This window comes from Bos indicus x Bos taurus, chromosome 2 (assembly GCF_003369695.1).
Source record: "Bos indicus x Bos taurus breed Angus x Brahman F1 hybrid chromosome 2, Bos_hybrid_MaternalHap_v2.0, whole genome shotgun sequence".
Taxonomy (NCBI): Eukaryota; Metazoa; Chordata; class Mammalia; order Artiodactyla; family Bovidae; genus Bos; species Bos indicus x Bos taurus.
In genome coordinates this window covers 95,751,342-95,765,378 of record NC_040077.1, presented here as the reverse complement: position 1 = coordinate 95,765,378, position 14,037 = coordinate 95,751,342, and the positions used below count along the sequence as shown (strand labels likewise).

At 39.2% G+C, this 14,037-nt stretch overlaps 1 protein-coding gene across 9 annotated transcripts in view; it reads right to left on the bottom strand.

The window, feature by feature from the left end:
• Nucleotides 1-13,414, bottom strand: part of CREB1 (cAMP responsive element binding protein 1) — a 57,032-nt gene extending 43,618 nt beyond the window's left edge. For 3 of the 9 annotated variants that reach the window (XR_003515007.1, XM_027565567.1, XM_027565621.1), the window contains exon 1: nucleotides 13,006-13,177. The gene's annotated coding sequence lies outside the window, so the exon portion shown is untranslated. Of the gene's footprint in view, nucleotides 1-13,005 lie in introns of all 9 variants that reach the window. The other 6 variants (XR_003515015.1, XM_027565596.1, XM_027565580.1 and 3 more) reach the window with 6 other exon arrangements.
• Between the last annotated feature and the right edge of the window lie 623 nt (nucleotides 13,415-14,037).

The window sequence follows — 14,037 nt, the reverse complement described above, 5'->3', positions numbered from 1 at the left end:
TGGCAGTACCAAATTCTGTAATAAAGGTCACTGAACAAGAAAGCAAGCCTGTATCATCACTTTCACTAACAACCATTAAGTGAAAGCAAAGAATGCTGTAAATCTTCACCTTGTTCTTTATCCTAAAATACTTTGAACTCTAAGAAGTGCCCAGGTCCTTAAGATCCTAAACATTCTAGCTCAAGTTTATGAAAAATAAATCCATCTCCCTCACAAGTTTACTTTTTAATCCCTTAAATCTATGACAAATGTAATCCAGTTTAGAATGAAAGGTTCAGTATTCATAGAAATAACTACGAATTTTGACTCTGAATAAATAATACATTCATAACTAAGAGAACATATGAATATAGGCCATGGTTTTTAAAATGCAAATGACCTTTATTATAAACGAGGGGGGAAAAAAAAACAAACCTGCTCTTGTATCTAGCAAGTGGGTGACTCCTGAACTCTTTCACCAAGTCTAGAGATTTAAGGAAATCACAAAAGCAGACTTTAAAGTCTCCAGAGTAATCACAGAAAAAAGTCACATTTGGGCACATGATTTTAAAACTAAATGACCAGTTTGTTGTCATAGTCAAATGTATTACTAAAAATATTTTGCAGAAAACCTAAAAACATCTAAGGCTCATGTACAATACTTTTTACATAGTTATTTTGTACTTGTTAATTTTTTAGTATACTACAGCTGTTTGAAAGCCTTGCTAGCATTACTTGTACACATTTAATATGTCTTGATTAAGAGTAATATTCTGAGTGTTATGATTAATTTGCGCTTCCCTTGTAGCTCAGTTGGTAAAGAATCTGCCTACAATTCAGGAGACCCAGGCTCGACTCCTGGGTTGGGAAGATCCCCCGGAGAAGGAAATGGAAACCCACTCCAGTATTCTTGCCTTGAGAATCCCATGGACAAAGGAGCCTGGTGGGCTACAGTCCATGCGGTCCCAAGAGCTGTACACGACTTAGCAACTAAACCACCACCACATGATTAATTTAATAAAGCAAATTAAAACTAAATGTTCAGCTGCTATATAAAGGACTCGCTTTCCAGGAGTCAACGATTATGGTGCACTGCTTCCTCTTTTTACCTCCTGTATGCTTTTTGGTTGTTAACCTTGAGATACTTCATTTATCTTCACTCTATGCCCTATTAAGCAGAACTGAGATGTATGCAATCAATACTGGAAATTTAATGCTTCAGGTTTCTGATGCTAATAACAGTCATTTGGTATTAAATACAGCATACTTTCACTGAAACCAGATAGGAAAATAGCATATTTGAATGTTGTAATGTATATGTATACACGTGTGTAGGTATGTACACACGTACACAAGTATACTCCACGCTCAACACACGTACCAACTCCAGCTGTAAGAACCTTATTAGATTAGAGACTGATTTAGTTCAGTTCAGTCGCTCAGTCGTGTCCGACTCTTTGAGACCCCATGAATCGCAGCACGCCAGGCCTCCCTGTCCATCACCAACTCCCGGAGTTCACTCAAACTCACGTCCATTGAGTCGGTGATGCCATCAAATTAAGGTTATATATATATATATGTTTTTAGGGAAAGAACCAGAATAGGCAATGTGAAAAACTAAAATAACTTGGTAACTTTACCAAGCTACGTAAATTCTGACATAATTTTCAGAAAGTTTTCTCTATGATCCTACCAAGATCCTTCTCCCTTAACTGGAATACAAATCCATACTTTATTTAGCCTATAGTCTAGTATTAGAGGAAGGGAAGAAAAGCTGTATCTGAAATTAATTCTATATGATCTGAATCTGATGAAATTTAATCACTCATGAGACAAAAGTAAAAGCTTGAAAATGTGTTTATATGTTTTAATAAATTATTAATAGTAATTGCCAGTACTCAACTACCATTACCTAAAAACAAAACAAAACAAAAACACATACAACAAAAGGGAATCTTTTCAATGTTATTTATTAAAACTAATTCTCTAATTTTTTTGTTTATTGGGCTGAACTTAGAGAAAACCACCTTAAGTTCAAGATTTACATGTTATGATTTATTGCAGTTTTCAGATTACTACAGTATTTGAATGCTATTTTTAATAAGTTATTTTAAAATATGTAGTATGCTCTGTAAGAAACTGTCCTCAAAGGCAGTACTTAACTGAAATGAATTAGGAAAGTTATTATTTGATCTACATAAACCATCCTCATATTCTAGTGTGACTAATTCTATACTATCTTTTAATAAGAAAGCTTTAGTACTTTCTCACATCAGTTACTGTTATTTTTTTAAGTACTGGCAAAATGTATCTGTCTTGTTTTCCTTCAGGTAAGACTACTTGTGGCTCTAAAACAAGCCTTCACGTATCTGGTCACCAAGAGACAAACAATGTTGCTTAGCAAAGCAGCAGCTATGACTATGCATTATTTTACATAATAACATTTTACTGAACTCTTCCCATTCTTTCTATCCAAACACCCATCTGATACCATTTTCACAACTTTTTCCACCTTTAGCCTTACAAAGAAGTGACCTTATATAAGGTTCTATATATGAAATTCTACTAGATTTTTGAAGCTGCTTTTTTTTTTTTAAAGGGAAAAAAGCATTATGCACCTCCTACATGTAATTACTTTTAGAAGAGCAATTTCCATGTTGAGTAAAGAGTGAAGCTGTCTTCAAATTTCAAGTTCTGCTTCATAAACTAGCTCAAGGCTAAAACTGTTAAGGACTTACAGAAGTTATACCTGGAGATTAAATATTTATAGCCCATTATTCCATTTACTCAACCTGAGTGACTATGTGAAAATCACTATATTGAAATGAAAAATGAATGTCCAAGTGTTTTAAAAAAAAAGTGTATGAAGTTAACATTTATTATTATAACAGTTTGTTTTGAACTAAATTTTAAATGCTAGTCTTGGTGAATTATTTACATACTAGACAACAAAGAGTGAAAATCAGTTTTCCCGAAGTAACACAGTACACGTTACATGGCAGGAGTCATAAGACAGGAATTCTGGCTTTAGCTCTGACTTCACAGATGGAGAACTAAAGATGTTAAGAGATTTCTAAGAACTTTATAAGACTGTTTAGGGCTATGCACATCTAGTTTCTGATATTATAAAAAGTGAAGAAATATACGGCAGCAGAACTGCATAAACTATTAAGCAACATGCTAATCATTTTAATTATATTTGGCTTACTAGAAAAATCTCGAGCACTCAAAGCACCAAGGATATATTGAACTGTATCTTAAAAAATAGCCATAGTTAATCTACAAAGATGAAAAATGACATGTAGACCACAGTCGACTTTATGTAAAGTTTTGATAAGGACTCACTTCATATTTAGATATCTTTTATCTCTAATCCTGAAAAATCAAGTCCAGCATTTCATGTAAATGTACTTTATTATCAACCTGATAGTGACTTCTGGTAATCACTTTGATTAATAGTCTCATGCTATTTTTCCTGTTTCAGAGGTGAAAAGCGTTAGTAAACCATCGGAATTAATTTAGACTCCAGTGAAAAAAGTTTATTTTTAAGCTACGAAAAAACAAATCTAATTTCCTTGGCTTTTAAAAAATAAACCTGTAATCTGTCTAAGCAATTACAAGTGTCCGACTATTTGCGATCCCATGGACCGTGGCCCGCCAAGCTTCTTGTCCATGGAATTCTCCAGGCAAGAATACTGGAGTGGGTTGCCATTCCCTTCCTTCTCCAGGGGATCTTCTCTACCCAGGGATGGAACCCAGGTTCTCTGGCATTGCAGGCAGATTCTTTACCATCTGAGCCCCAGGGAAGCCCCTAATTGTCTAAGCATATGCATATACGTCAGCTTCCTCTAACCTCAGGGAGATTGGTTTTAGTCCCTTTCGTGCAAAACCTTAAGGGGGATTGGTTTTAATCCTGCTTTTCAAATCTGTGACCCTCCAAGAGGAATTCATTCATTGTAAGTTTTCATGCATATTACATAATAAGTGTTCTGCCAAAAACTATGGGGACTATAGAGTAAAGCAGCCAAGAACCCTTTCTCTCAAAGGGCTCACAAACTTACCAAAGAGCTAGGCAAGTATAAACTAATCCCTACCATCAGTTTACATATAAATTCCCTCCAAACAAGTATTTAGTTAATAATTATTTCAAACCATAAACTTTTTTGAAATGACAGAAAAACAATGAATTATGGAAAAAAGGAAAGCAAGAGCTGGCTATTTATGGTAACCTTTCTGTTGATGCAGACTTGATTAATAAGATAACAAAATCAATATTTTTACAAGACTTTGGCTACAATACTTCCTTCAAGTAAATGAACTTTTATAAACCAAAACTATTGATGAGGAACAACAAATTTTAACAATTGTCAATAAAGCTAAACCTTCAAAACTTTCTTCACAAAGAGATTATGCTATTAATATTCAGAGTGACGAAGACTATGCTTTACTGTTATTTCTTGCCCAGGGAAAATGTTCTACTAGTTTGTAAATTTAAATTCTCCAGAGGTCAGTTTAGTCAACTGCAAAAAATGAAGGAGTTAGTACCACCTCCATGGTGTGTGTGTGTTAGTCACTCAGTCGTGTCCAATTCTCTGCGACCCCATGGATTGTAGACTGCCAGGCTCCTCTGTCCATGGGATGATCCAGGCAACAGTACTGGAGTGGGTAGTCATTCTCTTCTCCAGGAGATCTTCCAGACCTAGGAATGGAACCCGTGTCTCCTACACTGTAGGCAGACTGCTTATGCCCAAGATACCAGGGATGCCTCCATGGTAAAAGTCTGCTAAGTGTGAATTCCCTTAATACAGGAGAATTTTTACATTCACGAGTAATACACTACATTCACACAAACATAATAAATTCTCTAGTAACAAATAATTCACAAAAATTTGAATTAAACTTCGTTTCAAAGTTGCTATTTCTTGATATTTACCTTTGCTTCTTTTGGTCAGTACTCAAAACTAAGGAATCTGGACATAGGATAAAAGAGAAGATCAGAGCAAGTGGGGTGTAATTCCAAATATGTACTATATTTTTCATTAAATAGTCGTGGCTTTCAGAGATATTTAGAAAATGTCTATAATAATTAAGAATTTATAATGTCCAAGATATGACAACAAAAAGCACAAGCAATGAAAGGGAGAGAAAAAAAAAAGATGAGTTGGAAATTGTCAAAATTAAAAACTTTTGTGCCAAGGAAGTGAAGACAATCCATAGAAGAAAGTTTCATAAATCATATATATCTGGTAATAAATTTGTATCTAGAATAACAACTATTACAACTCAATAATAAGACAAATAACCCAATTTAAAAATGGGCAAAGGATCTGAACAGACACTTCTTCCAAGATATACAAATGGCCAATAAGTACACAAAAAGATGCTTGACAGCATTAGTCATTAGGGAAATGCAGATCTAAACCACAATGAGATACTACGTCTCACCCACTACAACGGCTACAATGAAAAATAAAAACAAGTGTTGAGGATACAGAGAAATAACTCTTATACACTACCAGTGGGAATGTAAAAGGGTACCACTCTAAGCCTGGCAGTTCCTCAAAATGGTTAACATAGTTACCATATAAGCCAGCAATTCCACTCCTAGGTATAAACCCAAGAGAAATGACAACATGTGTAATAAATGAATGTTCGTGGCAGCATTATTCACAATGGCCCAAAGGTTCAAATGTCCATGAATTCATGAATAAAATATTGCATGTCTATAAAACAATATTATTTAGCAACAGAAAGGAATGAAGTCCTGATAAACATGGATAAACCCTAACAGTTTTACTGTGTTAAGTAAAAGAAGCTCATCACAATGCAATCCATTTATATGCAATGTTCAGAATAGGCTTCCCCAGTGGCTTAGCAGGTAAAGAATCCACCTGCAATGCAAGAGACACAGGAAAGGTGAGTTCGATCCCTGGGTTGGGAAGATTCCCCTGGAAAAGGAAATGGCAACCCACTCTGGTATGTTTGCCTGGGAAATCCAAATCCCATGGACAGAGCACCCTGGCAGGCTAGTCCATGGGGCCACAAGGAGTCAGACACGACTAAGCACTAAAAGAATTCAGCACTGGAGACAAAAAGTGCCTAGGGAACTTTAGTAGTTGCCTAGAACTGGGGGTATGCAGCCCGGTTACCTACACTTTAGCTTGTCATATCACACCATTCCTCTGTTTATGTTGTTCCTCCTCTTAAATGGAATTTAAAGCTTCCTGCTTCACACTTAGGGCTCCTAGATACTGTGGATTTACATTTAATACGACACTTTCTTCACCTCAAGAAAGGTGAATGTATCAAGTTCATTCTGCTTCCATGTCTTCACTTTTGTTGTCCATGCCACTGCCCACAATACACTCGCCTTCGTTCTCACCTTCCAAGTTCTTCCGTATGCAATTTGAGTACTATCTTCTCATAAGTTTCCTCACTGAACACCTTTTCTTCTAAACTCAGTAGTCCTTCAAGACAGTGAGAACTGACATTCTGCCACATATAAACCGTTTTTTATTATACTTGTTTCTGTCATCTCCATTATACTGTAAGTACCTTAAGGGCAGTAAAGCCACATACTCAGGCTTCTATAGCAACTAGAACAATGGTTTATTTAATATCTCTAAAAATACTTGATTAAATTTTCTTATGACTATTTCACCAACTATGAAAAAGATGATGTTCAATAAATGTTCACAGAATGACTAGATGGATAAATGGCAGTAACAGCAAACAATAAATATTTTAAGAATGTGATGCCCTTTTAAGAGTAGAGAGTTCAGAAAAAGCAATAAATTTCAATTCAACGATGACAAGGTATTTATGAATCTCCTATTGCGAATTGCTTACACAAAAAGGGATAACCCCCCTCAAAATTGTTACTCAGCTTCGTTTAGATTACAAACATTTTTAGTTACATCTATACTGTCATATTCTTGCCTGAAGAATCCCATGGACAGAGGAGCCTGGGGGCTACAGTCTATAGGGTCACAAAAAGTTGGACACGACTGAAGCAACTTAACACAGATACTGTCATATAATAACAACCAGAAATTCAAACACAGATAACCACTTCATTAGAGAAAGACTTAAAATTAAAGAAAGAAATCTTAGTTTCCAAGATTTAGTAATCTTTGGTAGACATTTTCTAATACCACTGGTATAAACTCTCAGGCCCATCCTCCACTCAGACACCAAGGTCATTACTTAGTTATTTTAACTTCTCACTTAATTCTCTCTTCTCCAAACAAATGTATTTACTTTTCTCAAAAGGAGTAAAAAAAGTTAGCATCAATGCCTCAGACTTCTTACTCTCTAAACCTTGATGAGTGATAGAATATCCAGAGATTCTAGATAAATCCAACCAGGAAGAATTTGTTCAGACAGCCCATTTCACTTATGGTAAACTAAACTTTACTAACCTTACCTCAACCCTGAGGAAAAGCAACTCAGGTATTTAAAAGTTTAACGAGGGGTACTATTCTTAAACTGTGATTCATGTAATTGATTAAATACATAAAGGTAATTTTTCATCACTGGTTATGTAAAATACTGTCATCTACTTATCTGCTGTAATTAACACCAGAAATCTTTGCCCCATCTTCTTACTGGTAACAGAGGAGACAGGTAAGCAAAACTAGGTAAAATAATGAAACACATCTGTACAGGATCAGGACTGGCAGAGCTAAGCAAAGAGAAAAATGCAAAGCAAAACACAAGACAAAGAGTTTGTATATACTAAGGGAGCATACTGAGTCAGAAGAGAAACAAATGTGTTTCAAATATGTCTCAAAAATCTACATTTACAGATTTGATAGTATAAATTTAGAACCATACTTCTTGTAACTTCAAAAAGTTGACCAAGACTAAGCACTTATAATGACTGAGTTAGCACATTTATTAAATTGGCAGAGGAAAACAAGTAGCCATTTTCACAGCATCAGTTTGTTGTTTTAGTTCACGATCTTTACCTCCAATCCAAAAGGCAATTCACCGATACAACGAGACTGTGAGAAATCATTTAATTCCCTGGTAGCCCCCAGATATGTTCCAGAGGAAAACTTTCCTGTCTTTACAAATTTCAATTATCCACTCCCGACCCCTACCAATCTATAAGTGCTTTGTAAACATTTTAGTCATTGAGTGGGTAAAATTGGCATGTATTAGTATTTTATATAATACTAGTAAATCCTCAAAATAAGACAATATTCTTACATTAAAAGCTTTAATATGTCAAGTTAAGCATACAAAGAATGAGATCACCAAAACAGCTTCATTTAATGATTTGTTTTTTCAAAAGATAAGAGAGCTTTCTGCGTCCCTGCTGCTAGATTATTAGTTATCATTTTCTAAGTTTAATCAACTTAAAGACCTTATAGCATGTGTATTTTAAAGATAAATATACTAACAGATGTATATTTAAAATGTACAAATAGTTAAATGCTGCTTAGAAGGTCGAAAAAAAGAAAAAGAGAGCATTGAAACTTTTCTTTTGTGCTTTTGTTGAAAGGAGTTATTACTTGGGCCAAGTAATAACTTGGCCAAGGATTTCCACAGTAAAAGAAAAAAAAATTCATCTAAGAAGAAAAATCTCAGTAGAAAATCATATAGGTGAAACTGTTTATTTAGGTATCAAATATAAAACTCACTGATAACTACACCAAGAAATATTAGAAAATCATCAAAAAAAATAAGTTAATGAGTGTGTAAAAAATTAACTCGGAGAAAGCTAGTACAGTAATCAAGATTACTGGGTAATCGCATCCCATGAGAATGGTCTACTTAAAAAAAGATCTAGACTATGTAAGATGTTCTTTCTCATTTAAAGAGAAAACTATAGACTTTTATTGGCGGAAATAATAAAAGGAAGAGTCTGTTTAGGGCTCTAAGGACCACAACAAAGACGTTAAATACAGACTAAATTTACTTTGAGAGTTAATTCTTATACAGCTTGCTTCCCTATTCATGTACATCTCAAATATTTTAATAAAACTTAAAAAAAAACCCCGAAACTGAAGATAATCGAGGGAGTTTAAATAACTTGCTATCTCTCATTCAAATGAAATCTTTCATTTAAAGAAATAAAGGCGTAATAACAGATTTCCTTTAAAAAGCCATGAGAGTTAAAAATAAAATCAACACACTAACTGGTCAATAAACAAAGGTATATCCAGATGATAAAGTGCCTGATAATGAAAAGAATGAAGGTCTTTATGTACTGACACAACCCCAATGCTAAGCCGTGTTAAGTGAAAACTGCCGAGATATAGGAGTGTACACAGCATACTACCATTCAAATAAAAAAGGGGATGTGCCAGGAGAGTACATACATACTGGTTTGTACATGGATAGAGTACCTCTGAAAGGACAAAAGAGAAACTGCTAACACCTGGGTGATTGGAGGGTGGGGGCAAAAAACATGACCTTCTGCTGTATGACATTTTATGTGTTCTGAATTATGGACTATCTAAAAGAATTACTTATTAAAAAATAAAAACTGGAAATACAAAAGTATAATCCTCTTTTCTTCCATCTTCATCAAGTGTGATCTCTCTTTCCTTTTGACTGCTTTCTTATGGCATATATTCTGCCTTATTAGTCATCATGTCCCCAATAGTTCCTTGAGGGTAGAGAGATATGACAGTGTAATCCATCTTTGGATTTGCTGCAGCTTCTGGCCTAGTGAATTAAAACACAGTAACAATAATGATGAAGGATAATTTAAAACATAAAGGAAACATTTGTTGACCACTTGTGACATGCCTAGAGTTTAATATGTATTAACTCATTTAATTCCCACGTGTCTGAGTTAGATAACTGTTTACTTAAGATCAAGGAAAATGAGAAGTACAGAGAAGAAATCTGCCCAAGGTTCCACAGCTAGGAAGTTAAAATAAAACTTAAAAATAAATTTAATCCCCAAGGAAGTACTTTATAATTACCTGACAACACTAAAAGTAGCTGGCATTATTCTAACAGATAAAGAAACAAAGACTGAGAAAGATCAAGAAACTTCATGTTGGTCACAAAATTCCTTGAGGGTAGGCACAGGATAATAGTGGCAACAGCAGGATTCAAACTGGCCTGTGATTCCCAAACCCAGTGCTTTTTCCACTAACTACCTTCTCTATCACAGTAAATACTACTGTTTGCTGCTACTGCTACTAAGTCACTTCAGTCTCGTCCGACTCAGCGCCATAAACTGTGTTTCAAGTGATAATGTAGAAATGTGTTCATACTTGAGTAAGAAGAAAAAAAATCCTTTCATTTTCTTTTTCTCATTCTCTGACTACTATCCTTAAACTCAGATTTGAGCTCTAACTAGTCAATAAAGAAGCCATCACTTGAAGTGACACTATGTATCAAGAAAGATACGCTTGTAAGATTGTATCACAGGCTGGCTATAAACAAGTCCACATAACCATGTCTGATAAGACATTTACAGAATAAATGAAATTACAAATTTCACTGATACACTGTATGAATAAGAGTACAAGAATTTTTTTCTGTGTAAATAAAGGAAAAGAATTTTTAAAATGAGGTGAAGTGAGGGCTATATACCTGCTTTTACTGTAGCCATATTATATCCCCCCAAATAAAACTCAGTGTCTTAGAATGAAAAATAAAAGTACGTCTCTATAAAGAAACAAAAATGTCTATTAATCAGATCTAATCATGAAAATGAATTTCAGAAAGCAGAAAAAGGTGCCATTTTATGAATAAGTTTCCTTAGGCTCTTCTTTGGGGGAGGAAAAAAAATGATTCAAAAGGAGTTACACTGGAGTTTTATATTCCATAAGAAATGCCCTTTTAATAGTTTTCAGTTAATTTCTATCAAAGACTCACTGGCTTTCTGAATACACGTCCATTAAAAAAAGGTTCAAGCAGATTTAACTGTAATTTCTGCTGATCCCTGGAGGGGGTAGAGTATAACTTAGTAACATGTTACAAAAAAATATCCAAATATTAATGATTACAAAAGTTTACGAAGTTTCACCTGAGACTGGTAAGAATTAGATTATGAATTTATAATTAAAAAATTTTAAAGATCTTTTGGATGAAACAAAAGAAAAAACTATCATAACTTTAAAAAAAAATTCAACAAAGGAAGCGTCATTGTCAGATAGTATCTGTAAGGGCAAAGAACTTCTGTTCAACTTATGCTGGTTTGCAGAAAATCCTTAAGGAAAACCAGTAATCTATGGCATCATCAAGACCATAATTTCCTCAGTGTTTGGAAATAAAATCATCTTCCCAACCCTTAACGGAAAAATACTGTTTATTTCATCTTAATTAAATTTCTTGGCAATGAAAAACGGCCAATGTGTTTTTTTTTTTAATACTAGTAATACAGCAAGGAGGTTTTGGAAAAGTGACTTGGATAAAGAATATCAGAAGACAATGCTCCTACTAACAGTATTTATTCCTAACAAGAAACCTTGTATCAATCACCATTCTATCATACCATGAGACAGGGAAGTATTTTAAAAAGAACCTTTTGCATCACCTAAAATAACCGTTTTGGCTTTATATTTAAATCAGGAAATGAATGTAAAAGATTTCAACAACTGGCAACCAAAAGTATTTTATATTAAACCTTTAGAAGGCAGAACTGATGAAAGCTAACGCTAGCATGAAATTTTAACTTCTGAAGAAGGTAAGAGAAACTTAAATAGGTCACATCCCATGGTCCTTTAAAAACTGTCTTTTAATTTTTGATGTGTCAATGATTTTTCTGCTGTCCGTTTTCCCCAATAGGGCAAGAAAAAAATAAACCTTGTGGCTTAAATTATTGTGGGTCTGGGGCTAGGGTTACCTACTACGGGCGAGGCAAATAATGGATACTTTTAAATGGCTATTTTTAGAATTAGGGTTAACCAATCTCGTATTTAAGAAAGATGTGAGAAATATGGTCGGGGTGCGAGGGGAGATCCAAAGGACCCAACACCACGGCTGCCCCCCGCCAAGGTGATGTGAAACAAAAGTACATCGCTAATACTCCTTTCAACGAAGTGTTTCAGAATGATAGCTCTCAAGTGATTACCTTATTGAAAAGGGTTAAAACCGAAACTGTTTTCAAACATCAGCTTCCCTTTTACAAGATCCCAATAGGTTTTTAATTACAAATGTATTTTTCTTAGCACCCCTTCCTCCTCCAAAGAATGCATTTCCATGACTACTGATTTAAAAAAAAAAAAAAAAGAGGGTGAGGGAAAGAGTCAAAAATTATTTTAAAAAGCGCGAGTTCTCATTACCTCATGTAAGCAGAAAAGCACAGAAAACAGCATTTTCCCAATGGGGCGGGAGCGGGGGGAAAGGGCGTGAATAAAATACAGGACGAGAGGAAAACCTTGGGTTTCGAACTTTATTGCACAAAGAGAGAAGAGGAGAGTAGGTCAGACTGAGCACCGCTTCCCCTCGCTAGGCGGGCATGGCAGACACGGAGGCTACCGGGAAGGCAGGCACCTTCACCTCCTCTGCCCTTAACTGTCGCCTTCTTCCTCCTCCACCCCCCGCGGGCACCTCGGCGGCGCTGCCCCGGCGGACTGCGGGCCGGGTCAGGGGGCGAGACTGTCGGCGGGGGCCGGGCAGGCGGCACAGGGGGCAGCGCCGGCCGGGCCGGCGGGCGGCCTCCCCCGGGGCGGCTCCGGGCTCCCGGCTCCGCGCCCGGCCCGGCGGCGGCGGGAACGCGGGCGCCAGCTCGCCGCGGCCGGCCGCCCGCCCGCACACACCCCCGGCCGCCGGCTCCCACCCCGCCCGCCGCCCGCCGCCCCCCGCCATGAGCGCCGCCGCTGGCTGCAGGCAGAGTCGCTGCCGCCCCGGCCGCCGCTGGCTCCAGTCCGCCGCCATTATTCTTTGTTCGCTGCGAGCGGCGGCGATGGTGTGGGGCTCGGGCGGAGGCTCCATCTTTACCGCGGCCCCTCCTGCGAGGGGAAGGCCCCGAGCGCGGGTGTCCGGCGCCTCCCCGTCCCCCCTCCGTCCCCCCGGCTCTCTCCGGCTCCTGCCTCCTCCTCCTGCTCCTCTTACCGGTGGTACAAGCTCCTCCGTCACTGCTTTCGTTCGCGGCCCGGATCTCGCTGGAGTTTTATTCTCTCCCCCACGTAACACACCGCGTCAAACTACACCTCCGCCGCGTCACTCACCAACACTCCGCTTCTCCCAGCCGCCCGGGCCACAGGCAGCAGCAGCCGCCGCCGACTGAGGACTCGCAGCCAGGGAGCCAGCCAGCGCCGCCCAGTGCCGAGTGCGCAGCGGCCGCGCACGGAAAAAGCCGAGCTCGGCCCGGAGGAGCTCGAGCGGCCCCGCCCTCCGCGCTGGAGGCGGAAGTTGCCGAAGACCTTCGAGTTCCTTCGGGCGCGGCGGAGGGGTTCCTCCGGGAGAGGGAAAGAGGCGGTGGGCTGGGACCCAGGGGTGGGGAAGAGGGGGTCTGTCTACGCACCCCCGCTGCCCTCGCCGCGTATCGACGGTTTCAAACCGGCGGCGGAAATTTGCAGGAAGAATTGGGGTTTGTGTGTGGCGTGGTGGGGAATTCCCGAAGGGTGTGGACGGTTCGATGGAAACCCCCGCGCGGGCTGCCCTTGCGGCTGTAAGCGGCGGGCTCTAGGGCGGCTGCAGCGTCACGGGCCTGGGCCCCAGAGCGCCGCCGGCCCCGGGAACTTTCAAAAGCTGCAGGGACCAGAAAGACGCGCCACCGGGTCGGGGCCGCGGCTGAGCGCGGAAGCCGTGCGGAGCCGGGGAGGAAGGCCTGCTGCAGCTCTGCGGTTCCCCGAGGCCTGGGCCGGACGCTGGGATGCTAGGCCTCGGCGCGGCCCGGGGGCGTCGTGGGCCCCTGTGGGAAGGGTTTTCCGCCTTTCTGGGCAGGCCGGGAGGCTCCGCTCTGAGAATCCGCAGAGAAACCTGGCGAGCGCCGGCGGGACCGTTCAATTTCGGGGCACGGAGGCCCTGGGACTCCGGGCAGCTGGCGGAGTTTAGCCGGGCAGCGAGGAAGGCCAGGCCCGTGGGGCACACCTTCGGCCTCCGAGCCATGACCTGCCCTGACCGAGGTTGCTCTTTTGCAGT